Source organism: Camarhynchus parvulus, chromosome Z (assembly GCF_901933205.1).
Source record: "Camarhynchus parvulus chromosome Z, STF_HiC, whole genome shotgun sequence".
Taxonomy (NCBI): domain Eukaryota; kingdom Metazoa; phylum Chordata; class Aves; order Passeriformes; family Thraupidae; genus Camarhynchus; species Camarhynchus parvulus.
In genome coordinates, this window is record NC_044601.1 from 61,469,879 (window position 1) to 61,487,047 (window position 17,169).

The following is a 17,169-nucleotide window of genomic DNA, read 5'->3' on the forward strand; positions in this document are numbered from 1 at the left end:
CTGCTTGGGATGAGAGGGACAGCCGTGGGGCAAGCAAAGACGAGAAGGTTTTTGATGTTCTCATGGATTTGTGAAACTGGTGTGCAGCCTGAGGCTGGCTGGGATGCATTACACCCACAAGCATGAGAAATCTTTCCTAGTCCATGGTGAAAAGGGAAAGCCAGAAGACCAAGTAAGGCACACCCAGGGGCTCTTCCTGCAATCTTTCTTTAGATCTAACAAGAACAAAGCTCTAATCCTGGTGTCTCACTCTGTCTGCCTGGCCCCGTGCTGCCCAGTTTCTGCCCAGTTTCCTTGGATCCTTCTGCCCTAGATGTATTTTGCTGGCATCGTGACTATTCTGTGCCTGTCCAGAGGATCTGGCAGCTGTGCTGTGTCAATGCAGATTTGCAAGGTGTGGTGTTTCACAAGCTTCCTGGCTTGGGAGGTTCACCTGCTGCAGCCTTTAGTTGCTTCTTGCTCCAAACCTTATCTCATTCTTCCCCACTTTCCCACAGAAAGCAACATTTTCTCTCTTGCAGATGTTATGTCTGGGAAAGCCCCTTCTCTGCTGAGATGTGCACTGCAAGCCCACAACTCTGTTTACATGGATGCTCCTTAATCCTGTTTAAATTATCAAGCTGTGACTTTTTGCTCTCTGTGGGAGGGACAATGCTCCAGAAATGTGAGCTGCTGAAGTGGTCTTTAGTAAATAAATCAAATGCTTTCCTTGAAAGTACCTGCAATATATAGTTTCCCACCTTTTTATTTAGCTGACACAGCTTTTGGAAAGGCACCAGTGTGTGTTTATGGTGATGGATGACAGCCACTGCTCTGCAAAGAACAAAAGCAGAAGTGTCCTGGATACAGATACAGATTCAGCCTCTTCTCACAGTGCTCGGTTTCATTTCCCACCACTGCATTGTCCTCTGACCCTGACAAGGACAGCTACCCCAGGGAATTCCCAGTGTCGGAGCCAGCAGGGCTGCGGGTTTCACTGCCTGCCTGGGGGGAAAGCAGGGATGATGTCTGCTCTGTGGAACCCGGCTGTTTCTGAGGGCTGTGTCTCCCCTGTGCAATGGCTCTTTGCTGAGCCTGTGGGACTCAGCTGGCTTCAGGAGGGCAGCAGGTCCTGGAGCTGTTGTCACTCAGCTCAGCCCTTCTCACTTCAGGTGGGCAGGCTCTGTCCAGCTTGCACTGCTTTGCCCCCCATCCCACTGCAGACGCTAGGAGCAGCAGATATTTTGCAGTTTGACAGAGGATGGTAGGAGGGATGCTCTCTCTACCTTGATCTGGATTGCAGCTAAACTACTCACTAGCCCTGCTGCCAGAAAATCCAACACAGGTGGTTTGTTGCAAAAAATAGCATCTCCTGGCATGCCTGTGTGCTGTAGAGCTGGTGTTTAAAACTGAGTTACTGCAGAGTGAAGAAAAAATCACCACAAAGAGCCATTTGTGAGTCAGCCTCACACTGAGAGGTGCTCAGGTCTCCAGCTCAACTCAGCAGTTGGTGCAGTGCTAATAGGAGAAGTGGGGGTTGTGTTGGGATGAAGAAAAAGGGGTACACGTCCTGCAGCTTGCTGTCACTGCACCCAGCTGCTATCCCCTTCCCTTTCAGCAGGGGTGGCAGCTTGATTTATCTCTGAGATTTCTTTAGTGAGGATTTTGGACATCACTCATGAGCGGTCCTGTAGGGCATGAATTATAAAAATCAGTCTCATTGGGAGGTGTGGTCCCACATGGGACAGTTGGGCTCTGGAAAGGTGTGCACCCACTTGGGAGGGTTGTGGAGGACAGTGGTGAGTTTGATCAGAAGTGTGAGTGATGTGGCCTCAAACAACAGGAGGAAGGAACTTGATTTAATCTTGCTTCCAGGAATGGATGACATGGTCTCCAAGTGCACTAAGGGACATAGCGAAGAGAAAGTGAAAAGAAGTAGTGAGTTCAATTCTGATAAGTCAAGAAACCACAGGGGTCAGATCTGGGGGAAATTCCTTTTAGCAGGAAGAGGCAGATGAAGAAATGCTGCATGTCCACTGCTGGAAAGTGCTCTTTTCCAGTGTGACCAGAGCTTGTCAGAAAACTGGAAGCAGTGCTGGCTCTGGCTCAGCACAGGATGGGTTAGATGACCCCAGGCAGTCCTTTCTAATCCTTTTCTCCCCCCTGTTAAACTGTCCTACCAGGTTCCTAGAGGGTGAGGTGGACCTCCTCAACCTCATGCTATAATGCTATACTTCTGAGAGCTATGTGAAATCCTTTACTTTCCATGACCCTGGGAATCTCTCTAAAAGGTGGAGAAGGGAGGATGGAGTTACACTCTGAAGCTCCCATTTACCGGCTGGGTGCTTGATGTGAGGCTGCCTGTGGTCACAGGAAACCCTTTGCTCCTGGATGCAATTCCTAGGATCTGACCTAGTGCCTAAATGATGGAGGTGCCTTGGGAGCATAGGGAGAGCTTGCCACGCCAGACTGAAAGAAACAGATCTTGTGTTCTTCCATTAGAAGTGCCTCTGAAGCAGAGCAGGCTGTGCGGTGCTCATAGTGGAGTGTGAAGCATCAGCAGTGAAAACCAGCATTCTTGTTGTCACCATCTGGGACACATGCTAGGGTGCTCCTGACGAGGGCCTTGGCAGGCTTGGCTCTGTTTCACCAGCATGATTTGAGTTTGGGCTTGAGGAAAAAAGGAAAGCAACCCAAAGAGATAACTGAAAAGAGCTCTTCAGGGCGAACGTGAAGCCAACGAGTTTAGCATCAAACGCCTTTTGAAAGCAGCTGTGCGGCCTCGCTCAGGGATAAATAAAGGCTGGTTTGAAGCTGGAGAGCTAGCTGGCAGAACACACTGTTCCCATCTTGCCAAACACTTCCCAGACCACCTGTCCTTGCAGGGCTGGGCTCCCTGCAGAGCTCTCATGCTGCTGCATGCTCCGGTGGAGTGAATGGGTGTATCACCAGCATCCTGATGCTCAGCCCAGCTTGGAGTGAGGGCATAGCTCAGGCTCTTCTCGAGGGGGAAGCCCTTGCAGGTTCCTTTATCTCACTGGAGAGCTCACAGAGATGGACACCATTCCAGCTCATGGTATATCCTCACCCTTGTGATATTTCCAGGATTTGGAGTGGGAGGCAGCTGTGAGAGTTTGGCTGGCAGGAGATGTGCGCTGCCTGGCCCCAGGGTAGTGCCAAGCAGAGGCCAGGGTTTGGGCTGGGACAAGGTCTGGAGCATTGGAGTCAAGGGAACTCTAATCAAAGCAGGCCCTCAAGTGTCTGCACTCAGTGCTCCAGCAGAATAAGGAAGGACTCAAGTAAAAAAACCCATCTGGAACAAGATCAGAAGCCAGACACTCTCCTAAACAAAGGAGATGCATGGCCGTGGAGGGGAAAACAGACATGTAAATAGAGACGGAGGAGGCCAACAGAAGGTTGGGTTTCTCTGGATCTCATTTGTCTTACTTGTGCTGCAGCTGTCTTAAGTAAATGCTGGGGGGCTGTGGTGTGCTGGAACATGCTGGGGCCATTCGTCATGGGCTGTGCTGGCAGCTGGGACAAGTCCATGATGAGCAGAACCTTCCAGCTTTCCAGAGGGCTCTGCCTCACTTGCACCACTAGTTTTGAATCTGCAGTCTTTCTTGTGCTGTGGGCAGGCAAAGGTAGGGAGGGAACAACTTCTTTCAACAGGGCATTCACCCCTGTAAATGTGACCCTGGGTGCTTTTCCACAAGGACTCTGGCTGGTCTTCAGGAGGGTCATTGCCCTCTCTGCTTCCAGAACCCCTTCAGTGTACTCCGGGAAGGAATTCCTCCTGGTGCAGACCTTCTCCGCACTGACTGTGTCTGGTTGTACTTACACAAAAGCCTTCTGGGTCAGTACTTTCCAGTCTGAGCAGCCTCAATCTGCTCAGCATTTCTCCTTCTCTTTTTGCTCTCCTGCTCTGGACAGAGTGAGTCAGTGTGGAGGTCAGGTGGTTGTGCACGGATTTGATATGGAGGTGCTGCAATGGGCTTTCTTTAACAGCCAGGAGATGGAGTCTGGGCACAGCTCTGTTGTGAAGAGAGTCTGCAGCTTCATGCCACGCTTGCCTGGGCCATCAGGGACAGCACAGGCAAAGAGCAGAACATCAGAATTTCAAAGTGAGACTTTTTCTCAGCTGCTTGCAAAGGTTGCTGGAGGAGGCCACAGTGGCTGGGATTTTGAAAGCTTCCCTGTGGAGCAAAGGGGCTGTACTACTCCAGAACAGCATAATCCTTCCCAGTTTTCCTGTGGGATACCCCTGTCCAAGGATTTCCAGGCAGAGGCTTATCAGGAACAGGAAAAATCCATCAAATAAAGTCAAGCTAAAGTCTTATGGGACAGAACTGCTGAGAGTGCACAGGGGGAGCTAGGGAAGTTTCTGAAGCGTGTAAGGTGTACTAGGCTGGTATTCCTAAAGGGGCACAGCAGCAAGGAATGGGAAGTCCCTGGCTGGCTCTTCTTTGCCTGATAAGGCAGACTGGCTCCATGCCCTGCTAAGGAAGGACTTGCTTGTGCATCCTTTCTTACTGGAAACAGAGGGGAGAGTCATCCAGATAACAGTCAGAAGGATGGGAAAAGAAAATGCGTCCCGCTTCAAGCACAGGCATGGTGTTAGCCAAACTCCTAAACTTTTGGAAAGGAGCTAACAGAAACTGGGCAGCATTGAAAGCCACTGAGCCCCTGAGCTCCTCTCCCTTCTCACAAAGCTACCCCTGCAGCATCAGAAGTGCACTGATCCCCTGGAATCCTTAAAGGCCTTTTAAAGCCTCCTTCTTCTTCAGGAAGGCTGACCCAGGACCCCCAGTCAAATTTGGTCAGAAACATTCTCTGCACAGCCCACTGCAGCATTGCCAGGTTCAACCCAAAGGCTCCTGTTCCATGAGCATCCCTGAAATGCTGAGGTCAAAGCTAAAAAACATCAGCAGTGCTCCTTTCACACTCTCTGTGGATAACCCATTGAACTCTCAGCACAGGTGGGGCAGAGCCAGGGGCTGGACAAGTGCCCCACAGGTAGGTGCATATGGTTCCCACACAAGCTCCACCTGGGGAAGATCCTGCCCTGGTGCCTCCTGGGTGCTGGCAGGGAAGGATGACTCTGGATTCTTCTCTGTCTGCTGATTTCTCTATGTGCCTAGTAGTGGTCTCAGCTACCACTGATACAGAAGAGACGGAAAAGAAGAGAAGAGAGAAAAAATGAGAGAGCCTCTGTCCTGACCCAGCACTGCTGCTCTTGGGTTGTCTCCTTCAGCCCTTGCACTGTGAAATTTCACGTGATGCCTTTCACATCCTTTCATTCTTGTAAGGGGTATATACTGCCACTCTCCTGAATGATCAAAGAGGCTCATTAACCTGTTCTCACCTTCCTTGCTGGTGTCCTCTGACAAGCCCCACGGGGTACTGGGGCTGCTGCTCTCTTCCAAGCAGAAAGGGGTGAGGTGCTTGCTGAGGCACCCCTCACCCTACAGGGGGCTGGGATGAGGGGTACCAGCAGAGGTTCTTCCCTGTCCCTCATCCCCAAAAGATCTTTTCCTACCCAGCATTTCTCACATCCTGAGGAAGTGGCTGCAGACGGAGGAGCTGTGAGTGCTGTCCAGGATGGAGCGTGCTGGTCCTTTGACCTCCTGTGCCACGGGAACAAGAGCTCTGCTGGCTCTCTGCCCTGCTCTAGTAATGCTTAATCCAATGTCCCTGACACCCTGAAAAATCCCGGCCAGCAGAACAAGGCAGCCGCCCGCTGGGAAGAAGGAAGGCACCACCAGGTCTCTTCCTGTCTTTGCTCAGGCAGGCAAAGTCCAAGGCTGGCTGCCACAGGGAGCCAGCCCAGGCTGTCAGTGTGTGGCAGCACATCCTGGAGGCCCACAGAACCTGGCAGCAGGGAGAGAAAAGCTGGAGAGAGCTTTGCCTGAGGGCATCCAGGGGTGATGCAGGGCTCAGGACATGGTGCATGAGGCTGGGCTCGTTTTATGTGAATTCACAAATGGAACCGATGGGTACTTCCAGTTCCTTGCAGTAGAGAAACAGCACCCTGGACCACATCTGTGCTGACTATTGACTGAAAAATGCTGATGGGTCACTCCAACATATTTCAAGTATTTTGTGGTTCCTGTTTGTGGGTTTCATTCAGTTTGTTTGTTGGTTGTTTTGGTTTCTTTTATTGAAAAGGAGAGTGATTTCTGTGGACAGGGGTGCTTGGGGTGAGCATGACAGGACTCAGAGATGGGCACAAAGTAAGAGGTTGCTCTGACAGATGCCTGCTCTTCCTCTAAAACTCTTTCAGCTGCTGTTGCTGCATTCCAAACACCGTTTCTGAAGGGACAAGAGGGTTCGTGGTCATGCTGAGGGAAAATGCCCCTTGTCACCAGCATGGCCCAGGGTGGAGGAGCAGCCCCAGCAGAAGAGATTTCTCCCTGCCTGTGTCAGAGAGCTTATCATGCAGACATAGCTGCAGCTCTGAGCCCAGGAGTGCCTGGGTTTTGGGAGAATGGCACTGCTGTGCTCTGCTCCTCAGCAACAATAGGCTCATCCTTTTCAGAAATAACAGAAAAAGCAAGACAAGGAGCATGCCCTGCCATGGTCTCTGTGTGTCACCCAGTGTCCTCCTCCTTCCCTGTGTACAGGAGTGGCAGATAACTCTTGCATTCATTGTATGCCTGGTCTGTTTAGATAAGACTGTGAGGGCTTTAGGGTCTAGGGCAGGTCTGAGTCTCTGGACAGCATCTGTAGGAGTAAGGCCCCTTGAGAGAGGCACACAAGGCTGGCACATCCTGCACGTGAGTGCTGATGCTCCTTTTGTTGTGCAGGAACTGAAGCCACAGTGCTGACTGCTGTCAAGGGCCATGGGAAATGCTTCAGCATTCTCTTTACCTCCCTGCTGTCCTAATATCACAGGAAAACACTGACAGTCCTCCAGGCCAGGGGAGCCCTGCTTCTTCCCCCCCCATAGCTCCCCTCTCACACAAACGCAGAGCAAGGAGAAGGCAGCTGCCAAACTCCCCCCAGCACCAGCAGTGGCTGCAGGCAGGCAGTGGGAGCTGGACACAGGGCACAGCCACACATGCCCATGGCTTATGGTGAAAGAGCTTGCACAGCACACAGTGAGCACGGGAAGAAGCCAAAATCTCCATCCTGGCGGGTCTCTGCTATTCTTTCTCAAGGTTCCCATGCCGGTACATGTGAGCCAGTGCCAGTTCAGAGGTGACATCACATCAGAGCCCTAGGCACATCCCATCCTGCCGTTTGCTGGGTTTATCCCTCCTGGCACCCTCCTGGTGTACTTGGAAGGTGTCACAAGGCTGAGCATGGCCCCCTGTACCCGTATGAGGACACTGAAGCCACCTGGTTTGCAGCCAGGGATGGGGTAAGGCTGGCCTGCTCAGCCTGCCCCAGGTGCATGCCAGTGAATACTTCCCAGCTAATCAGGGATGTTTTCTAGAGAGCTCCGAGCTGTGCACAGCTAATGTCTCACACCAGTGTCATTTACCTCTGCAGTGAAATAAGCTGCTGATTACACAGCAGTAGATTAAAGGGCTTTCCGTATCTTTATTGGGTACAAGATACAAAACCTTAGCCTGGAAACTGTCTTCAGAGAAAAAAGAAGTGAAGGTAAATCTAAATGATAAAGGGAGGACTTGGCTCCTTTCCCCCTTTTTACAGTCTGCTCAGGTTCGCAGATTACACAGCCCTGTGTACATTTCAGTAAATACTCACAGTGCTACAGAGAAGGTTCATTTCCTTGCAGAGACACTGCAAGCTCCACACCTTGGTCTTATCCTCTCTCTTTTTGTGCTGCCAGAGGTAATTTGTCCTCTGCTTCTGATGGATTGTGTGGCTTGGAGAGGTACTTTGTCTCCTGGCCTGAGCCATGAGTAGAGGAGCAGTGGGGAGTTGTGTTGTCTCCTTGCTGTTCTTGGCAAAGATGAGGAGCACAGGAGAGATATGAGCCATCAGCAGCCCAGATCCCAGAGATGCCAAGATGATGGGCTTCCCTTGGTGTGACAGGAGCAAGACCCCATAGCTGGGAGGGCAGCACCCCCTTCTCGCACCTCGTGAGGTTTCAGCTGCTGCCCACCCCCCTGACAACTCGCCTCCTTCTCTTTTGGGGGCTTTTCTTACTTTCTGGATCCAAGGCATGCTTTGAGGAAGGGTATCTGAATTATTGCACCAGGGGAATCACAGTACCAGTCACCATGGGCTGTGCTGGAGCCTGTGCAAAGGGAACCTGTGCTTCCCTTCGCAGCTGATATTCCAGTAGAGAGGGCAGATCCTTTTTGCTTTTTATCTTTTAAGTGGCCGCCTTCCTGAAGAAATGAAAGCATGACCTTTCAGGCATTAGCATACTTCCTCTGGGCTCCAGATCCTAGTTCTAACACTTTTATAGGTTTCCAGCCCTGCAGAGCAAGGAGCACTGTACAGGTGAAGCAGGTCTGTAGATCATCTGTCAGGTCTTCACCAGGGATCCCCAGGCCACAGCTTAGGAACTGCTGCTTTTAGAGGACTGTGGTGCAAAAACCAAGAGAAAGAGGCTGTTTTCTGCAGAACTGGGCCCTGGAGCAGAGCCAAGCTCCTAAGCTGATTGTAATAAGAATAAGCAAACAGCAAAAATCCCGCAGGAAGGGAAGGCCACTAACCCGCTGCAGGATCTGAGACACCAACAGCGTTGACTTCTTCCTCTTTCCTCCAATTGAGGCTTTGGTTTCTGCTGGGTTCCCCTCCTGATGGGCAGCAGCAGGCTGCCCTCCCAGCATTGGTGGCACACTAATTGTACTGTGCTTCCTTCCATCTGCCCTTCCAGGGGGCCCCTGAACTCAGCAGCTCTCTTTAGCCAGGCTACAGGCAGGAGTCTGACCTTCTTGACTGTCCCAGTGCTCCTGCAGACAGAGCAGTGCCCACAGCAGGGCATCAGGGCTGCACAGGTGACAGCAGCTGAAGCAAATGTCCCCTTGTGCTGGAACACTCTGAGCATCATTTCCGGCAGGTTTTGGCCCAGGTCAGCTCGCCTGGCCCCCAAAGGCAGGCAACATTCCCAACCAGAAAGCAGTCCTTGGCAGAGCTGATTTCTCAGTGCAAATGTAGCTGGAGCATCCTTGCTCCTCTCTGCGCAGCCTGGGTGTTGGTTTCTGTGTGATGATTCTGCTGGGGTTCTCGGTGTGCCATGGTGGGTTATTGCCTTTGCTCTGCCACATGGGTCTGGGGGGGCTCATCCCTCAGCTCTGCACACAGCAAAAGCATTTCTCCAGCTCCTTCGGCTACCTTGCCTGCCCATGCCTCTCATCCATCTCCTGCTGGGGCATCTGAACACGCACAAAGGGAATGTCCAGCCCCACAGCCCCCTGCAGCCTCTTTGGGTCTGCCACCAGTGCCCCATTGTGCCAAAGCCCTGGGCAAGGCCACTGGCAGAGAGGTCCAGGTCCTTACTCAGCGCAGCTCTACCAGACTTTCTGAAGCATTGCCTGCTCCGTGCTTAGAGGATTTTCTCACCAGGCAGCACGAGCTGAGGGATATGGATGGTGTCACCCTGCTGCAGATGGGAGAGAACATGGCCCCCAGTTTGCTTCAGCCCCTGGTTATCTTCGAGACCACTCCTGACAGGGCCCAGCCTCCAGGGGTCTGAGACAAGGCCTAAAGTAAGACTGGGGAATGGGAGGGTGGCTGCTGCCCATGGCAGCCTGTCACCAATTAGAGATGCCATGCAGAGGCAGGAAGCATTTGTTTGGTGGAAGCCACCTGCAGAACCCTGAGCCTACAGGGCAGGGACAGAACCAATCCCAGGACCTGGACTGGAAAGCTGGAACCAGGCACACATCAAGGCAAAGATATGACAGCCCCAGATGTGGGGACTTGTCTGTTCCTTGGTGTCCTCAGGCCAAGAGGTCAAACCCTCCTGGACTGGCAAATCTCAGCTTCAGGAGTGAAGCAGCCACACCTGTGCTTAACTTCTGCTCTGCTGCCTGCAGAGGCTGCGAGTGTCACCAAGGGATGGGAAGCCTCAAAGCCACAGGGGTGCTGCCCCAGCGCCCACACCATCCACGTTGTCCATGCTGTCCCTGCTGTCCCCAGCCATCAGCACATACCAACACAAGGGCTGGCAGGGAGCCCAGATGGAAAGGGCCGGAAGGGCTTTCTACTTGCTTGGCTCATCACGATCCTTCCCTGGCTTGCTGCCCTGAGCCTCAGGCTGCTGACTGGCTACCAACAGCTCCCTCAGTTTCTTTTCCCCAGACACATTATTCCTTTCATTTTCCAGAGCTTTCTCTGTGACTATAAATAGCCCTGTGAGGGAGTTGCCAGCCCTCGTGGAAGAAGGGGCAATGATCTCTTCCTGAAGAAGTGGCCAGGACACCTGAAGGAGCCTTCTAAGCCAAATGATACCAAACAATGTGCCCAGGAGGAAACTGAGGCGGGGGAGCAGGGAAGCTGTGAGGAGCAGGGCTCCACAGTGCTTTGTGGAGGGAATACAGCCGCTGCCATTACTTAATTAATGCTTGGTGAGGGGCTGCCATTGCTGGGGATCCATGGTGCTCCTTTCTGAGCACTGCTGAGTCACAGGCTTGCCACAAAACCAGGCCACAGGCTTGCCACAAAACCAGGCAGCATGCTGTGAACCACCAAGAGTCCTGTTGGGGGTCTACAAGGAATGTTTTAAGTGAGATGATTTACTACTTCTCATTTGCCAGCTCGGCACTGGAGATGGCTGCCTTCCCCTCCAGCCAACCAGAGGTCTGCACTCCAGAAACAAAGCCTTGTTCTGAAAACCTGTCCTTGTCCCACAGGTGAAGGTAGCCACAGGGTGGACTGGAGGTCTGCAGGAGGATCTACATCCAGCATCTTTCAACTTGGCTGGTGTTTGGGGCTGCTGATCCTGCAGTGGCAGGGGTTTCACGCTTCCACAGAACCTCTCCTCCACACAGGACAGACACAGCTGAGATGACACACTTTCCTCTTGACATTCCCTAATTGGCTTGATTTGTCCATATTAAACATTTACCATCCACAGTTAGCTCCTTCATTAGCTATGACACATCATGTTTAACCACACAGCAATATTGCATCAATGCCAGGGCCAGCAGCAAACACTCAGGAAACTTCTGCACAACGACAATACAGAGACCATGAAAAAATCTGGGTCTGAATTAAAACTTAAACAAGCCTGGAAATACTTCTGAGTTGGTAGAAGACCTCAGACAAGTGTGCACATCTCCACACACAGCCTTCATCCCTGCCTCCTTTATTTACACACAGCATAATGGCTTGCCTGTGGACCTGGGCACTTGCAGAGAGGAATGAACACTCATTTGGTTCGCAAACCACAGTGTAATTAATTCCCAGAAAAGCTCCTGGACTTTACTCTCTGGCTGTGGAAGTTCAAGGTGCTACCCAGGGTCAACCAGATGCTTCTCCTGCATGCCCAGGGTGCTCAGTCCCACCAGCACAGGGCAAGGGTGAGTCTTCCAGGACCAGGGAGAAACCAGGCAGGTGGGAAAGGACAACCATTTCAGAAATAACAGAAAAAGCAAGATGAGGAGCAGGCCGGGGTCCCTGCCACCCCCAGCCCCACGCTGAAGGAGCCTCAGGCCCGTCAGCCCCAGGGCTTTTCCCTGGGCGTTTTCTCAGCCTCCTCTCAGAGGGATGGACACGATTTCTCCGAAGGCTGCTTTTGAAGGCAATGTTTGCCATCTAGTGGGAAGACAGAGTCTGTGTGTCTCCCCTGCAGGAGGAGGTGGCTCGTGGTTATTTTGGCAGTAGCCGGGAGCAACACGCCCCCTTGCCCATAGCTGGGCAATGGCTCCCAGCTGGGAGCTCCGTGGAGGAGGGAAATTGGAATAGGTGCTGCTGGTTCAGCTTCCCCCAGGCGGCTCGCCAGGCTCTTTGCCGCCAGCCAGAGATGCCTGCCTGAGTGTGGATCCCCAGCCCAAGCCCTTGGAGAGGATCCAGGCTGTGGATCCCCAGCCCAAGCCCTTGGAGAGGATCCAGGCTGTGGATCTCCAGCCCAAGCCCTTGGAGAGGATCCTGGCTGTGGATCTCCAGCCCAAGCCCTTGGAGAGGATCCTGGCTGTGGATCTCCAGCCCAAGCCCCTGGAGAGGATCCTGGCTGTGGATCTCCAGCCCAAGCCCTTGGAGAGGATCCTGGCTGTGGATCTCCAGCCCAAGCCCTTGGAGAGGATCCTGGCTGTGGATCCCCAGCCCAAGACCTTGGAAAGGACCCTGGCTGCCCAGTGTAAGTGGGGAGCTGAAAGAAGTGCTCTGCAGTAGGGAAAAGCACCATGTTCTGGATAAATGGTGTCTTTCAGATCAGCAAACCCCTGGGGATTGGTGCCTGCCAGATTGGCATCCTCCCAGGCATCACTCTTCCAGGTTAGGATCCTCCTGGGGATCAGTGCCCTCCAGGCTGGCATCTCCAGCACTCCACTGGCAATCAGCACCTTCCGAGTCAGCATCCTCTCTGGCATCAGTGCCTTCCAGGGCAGCTTATTTCTAGGGATCAGAACTTTCCAGGTTAGCTTCCCCCTGGGAATCAGTGCCTTTAAGTCCTGCAGGTCATCCTGGGGATCAGCCATCATCCCAGGAGGGGCTCAGACAGATTGGACACTTTCGGCACCTTACAACCTCCAGATCCATCAGCACAGAGGTGACTCTGCTGGTGCCAGTGCCTGGAATTCATGTGGAGCTCAGCTGCTCCCACATCTGGTGGATCTGCCAGTGGAGAACAAAGGCTGGGAGTTGCTTGAATGTGATGTGACCCTACAAAGAGCACACGAGACTCCCAGAGGCACCTTTAACTGAGGTCCAGGATGCAGACAAAGGCACAGTTGTACAGAGCTCTGTCTGCCCAGTGCCTGCTCTATGGTATCCTGGAAACATGGGGAGCACTGGAGTGCCTGAAGAAACTGAAGTTTCTGCAGAGGTCTGGGCCATGCTGTCCACAACCTCTGCTAGTTTATTCTGCGCATGCTGACAAAGCAGCTGATGTGGCAGTGAAGGAAGGGAAGGAAAAGGTGCAGCTGATGGGAGGGGAGCTGGTAGAGGGGCTGCCCAGGGAAGCTCCCAAAGCGTGTCCTGCTCTGTTTTAGTCCTTGCAGCTGGAGGAGAAGATGGAGTTCCTGCCATGGGGAAGGGAGGAGATCCTCTCCTCTGAGCAAGCATCATGGCAGTCCTGAGGAGCTGTAGTGCTCAGAAATGTGTACATGGGGAGCACATAGCACGTGTCCCCTAGTGACACCACACTCCAGGGCAGAACACAAAACACTGGGAACTTTTGTCTGGACAGCAGGACTGTTTCCAGTGCTGAAAGAGTAAAAAAATTAAAAAGAGAAAAAGGAAAAAGCTAGCAGGAAAACTGTGGGCTGCTGCTGCCACTTGGAGCAGGGAGCAGCCATTTCCCAAGAGCATCACAGCAGCAGTGCTTGGGCAGAGCCATGCTGCTGGCTGTTGCCTCCCAGCATCTCTGTGGCCAGGTGCTTGGCATTTCCCATCTGTGAAACACCAAAAGCTTCCCAGAGGCAGGGAAGGGGCCAGCCCCAGCAAGCAAAAAAAGAAACAACCCATTTCTGGAGGGAGAAGCTGACAATGCAGCAGCAAGAGGCAGCTCAGGTCTCTCCCTTCTCCACATCTGGCCTGGCAGGTGATGTCTCCTCTTGTTTCAGGAAAGAAGTGCAAGGAATGTTCAGGCCTGTGGCAGCTAGAAAGGGAGGCAGATGAAGAAGAGGGAGTATGGGGGATGCAGGAGTCTCTAATGGGTTCAGTGTTGTATCTCTAGCGAGTTCCCAGGCAGAGGTATATACATGGAGGTGAGATGAAAGCCATGGTCAGGGTGAACACTCAGCACTACATTTTTAAAGCATTCATGTTTGTATTCACTGTGTCTGTGGGCATAGTCCCTGCTGTTCCTGCTCTCTCAGTGTCTGGGCAGTGTGAGATGGAAGTGGCTCCTGAGAGGGATGGAATCCCTCTGGAGATGGCCCACATTCTCCCCAGTACTCTCAGGACCTGAACTGGTGACAGTTCAGCCTCTGTCTCCTCATGTGATGCCATTTATATGAGGACTGGGTGCACAGGTCACACCCAAGACTTGTTTCAAACACAATCCTTGCTCTCAGCCCATGGCCTCTCATCCCTCTTCACAAGTCAGCCCCTGCAGAGCGAGCATCTTTGATGCTTGGGATGATAACTGAGCATCCAAATACCTATCATACATTAATCTATAAATTGATCTATCCCTTCCTCCCTGTGACAACTGATCCACACATGCATACATACATCTGCATGTCTCCTTCCCTCAATCCATGCATCCTCCTTCCCTCCCTCTCTGCTGAACCACTGACTGTGGTTTGTACCCTTTGCTCTCTGCGTCCTCTCATGGCACATATAGATAGATGAGTGTTTCATGGCTATTCTGCTGAAGCTGCCTTTCCTTCTTTCCCTGGCTCAGGATTTGGCACAGAAGGAAGCAGGAGCAGCCATGAGAGGTAAGTTGAGACTGTTTTGCTTCACAGTCCTGTGCAACTCGCCTCCTCCCCTGCAAAATGCGGGCTGATCCTGGCAGCGAGGGAGGGAGAGGAGGAGGCCAATCCTGAGGGCTAGCTCAGAAATTTGGCAGGGCTGATGGCAGTCAAACAGCCCAGGCAGTGCTGCACAACCGCCCACAACCAGTGCCCTGCTGCAAAGGCTTTTGCCAAAGCTATGGATTTCCCAAACAAGCCCCTGCCTGAGACATGATCCGGTCGCCTGTGCTGGATGGAGACAATGGATATGGGTGTCTGCGTCTCAGTGCTGGGGACCCTCCCTGGTGCGTAGCATGGAAATTTTTCACACCAAGTCTATCCCAGGCCATGTTCTCCTGCACTTTTTTTTTCCTGCTGGGCTTGGGCTGGTCCCTGTTCCATGCCAGGAAGCTGGACCCATCCCTGCCTCCTGTGGATGCAGTCCAGGGGCTGCTTTGACCTGGCACATTCTCAGCATCTCCAGGCCTGGTTTGTACCAGCTCCCCTGGCGATCTTGGCCCGGCATCCACCCTGGGGTGGGTGGGATACAGCAGCAAAGGCAAGTTTGGATGTGCCTCTGCCTACTTGGGGCAGGGTGCGTCCAGGCAGGGCTCCAGCCTGCAGCAGGAAGCCTCCTGCTCACTCAGCAGCTGTGTGAGCCACCAGGGAGCCCAAGCCCAGAGGAAGTGCCCTGGCCCCACAGTGGGACAGGGAGGTGCCGGCTCTGGGACTGGTCTCATGGTCCCTTCCTGTTTTTCTTCTCCACAGCTTGAAGACAAAGTTGATTTTGGCATCTGGATCCCTCTCCTTTATTCCAGATTGCTGCTCACCCCAGCCCTCCCCTTGCATCTTCTCAGTCCACTGGAAAGCCCTGTTTGCCCACGTCCAGCACCAGTGCATCCTCCCCTTTGGCAACGGGGAGGGCAGCACCAGGCACCAGGCACCTTTATTCCCCAAAGCACAGGATTTGCTGCTTCCTTTGGGTCCCCAAGGCCTGTGTGTCACATTTACAGGCTGCTGGGGCAGGGAGCTGAGCCATGGGATACCCCAGCAGGAAGCTGCAGTGCAGGCAGGCAGGACTTTGTGGTGGCACGCAGACCCCCTGCCTGCCCTTGGCATCTCAGCTGCCAAACGGAGGGCAGGTCATGACTCCTTACAACAGAGAGGAAAGGGGTCACCCTCCAGGGCCATGGGCAGCAGGATGCAGTGATGAGGACCAGATGTGCCTCTCCTGGTCACCTCTGGACACCTGGGTGTCCCTACTGCCTGGCCAGGCAAGCCCCAGCTAAGGAAGGGGACACAGGGCTTGGCACACAGGGACCACAGATCTATGGGCTCCCCAGACAGCAGCAACAAACTTCTATTTGGAGCATGCATGGACCTTCTGGAGTTTAACAGCAGGCAGAATACAGGGGCCAGAGCTGCTGTCTCCCATTTTCTGGCTGCTGTGCTGCTGCATCTCAAGGAGGCATCAGTCTCCAAACCAGCACCAGATGCTGGGAAATTACTAAGTTGTTTGCCAACACTGGAGCCACAGCTATGGGATGCACATCACCAGTGTTCTGCAGCACCTCTGGACAACCACTGCCGTGATCCCTTCCACAGTGGCAGAGGAGTGGGATCTGGTGGTGATAAGAAGAGGTTTCCAATGGTGAAGGCTGCCCATGCCATGCTGGGGACTGAGCAGAGACAAGGGTGACCATGACCTGACAGGGGTGACTGTGCGACACGTCAGAATGAGTGCTGCTCGGGTTGGGTGCCAGGGACCAGAGCACAGCGGATCATGGCAGTGTGATACAGCTGGAGCTGTCAAGCCATGGGATACACCTGGGAGAGGCGATGTGGCTGCTGAGCCTGGAAGTCCAGGCAAGAGTCCTGAAGTCCAGCCTGAGCCTGGAAGTCCAAGGCTCCTTACATCTCCCCAGCTTGATGACCTGCCTTACGTGCCCTGTGGAGAGCTCTGCTCTGGCCCAGGGACAGTGCCATGCCAGCAGCACACTGCAGATAGAGGGCTGACCCCCATCTCCCTCAGTGCCTGTGCTCATGAGGGACAGTGAGGGGCTGCAACCCCACAAAGCCAAGCATGGAGAGCCCTCACGACCCCACAACCAGGGCATCCAGTGAGAGCAGCAGGGAGCCTGTGGGCACACAACACACTGCAAAAGGCACAGCCTGCCCCAGCTCCCTCCAACACAGCCCACACAATGACCCTTTGTGCTGCCCCAGTCCAGGCTCCCTCAGCATTGTGGGTTCACGGGCAGCCCCGGGACCCAGGTGGGTCCCCATCCTGCACTGGCTCTGTTCCCCCTGCTCCACACATTGCTGCTGTCTGAATTTCCCCCCAGCTCCATCTGGATCTCGTTGGGCTGCTGGCACAGAGCACCGGGGTCTGGAGGTGCCAACACATGGAAAACATTAGAGGGGCCAGGTCGGGGTGCAGCAAGGGGGCCACATGCAGAGCAAGGGGGCTGTGCAGAGGGTTCTGTCTCAGCTGTCATGCTTGTGAGGGCAGGGGAGATGTCCCACACAGCTGCCTGTCTGCATCCTCTTCTGGCACTTAGCCCCGGCATGGGTCTCTCAGCCCCTGCATGCACCTGGGGGAAGAGGGCTGAACAGTTTGGGAGGCAGCCCTGCTGCCTGTGCACCTCCTGCAAGGACCATTCCCAAGCTGGCACTCACCTCTCCCTTGGCCCAGCATCACCTGCAC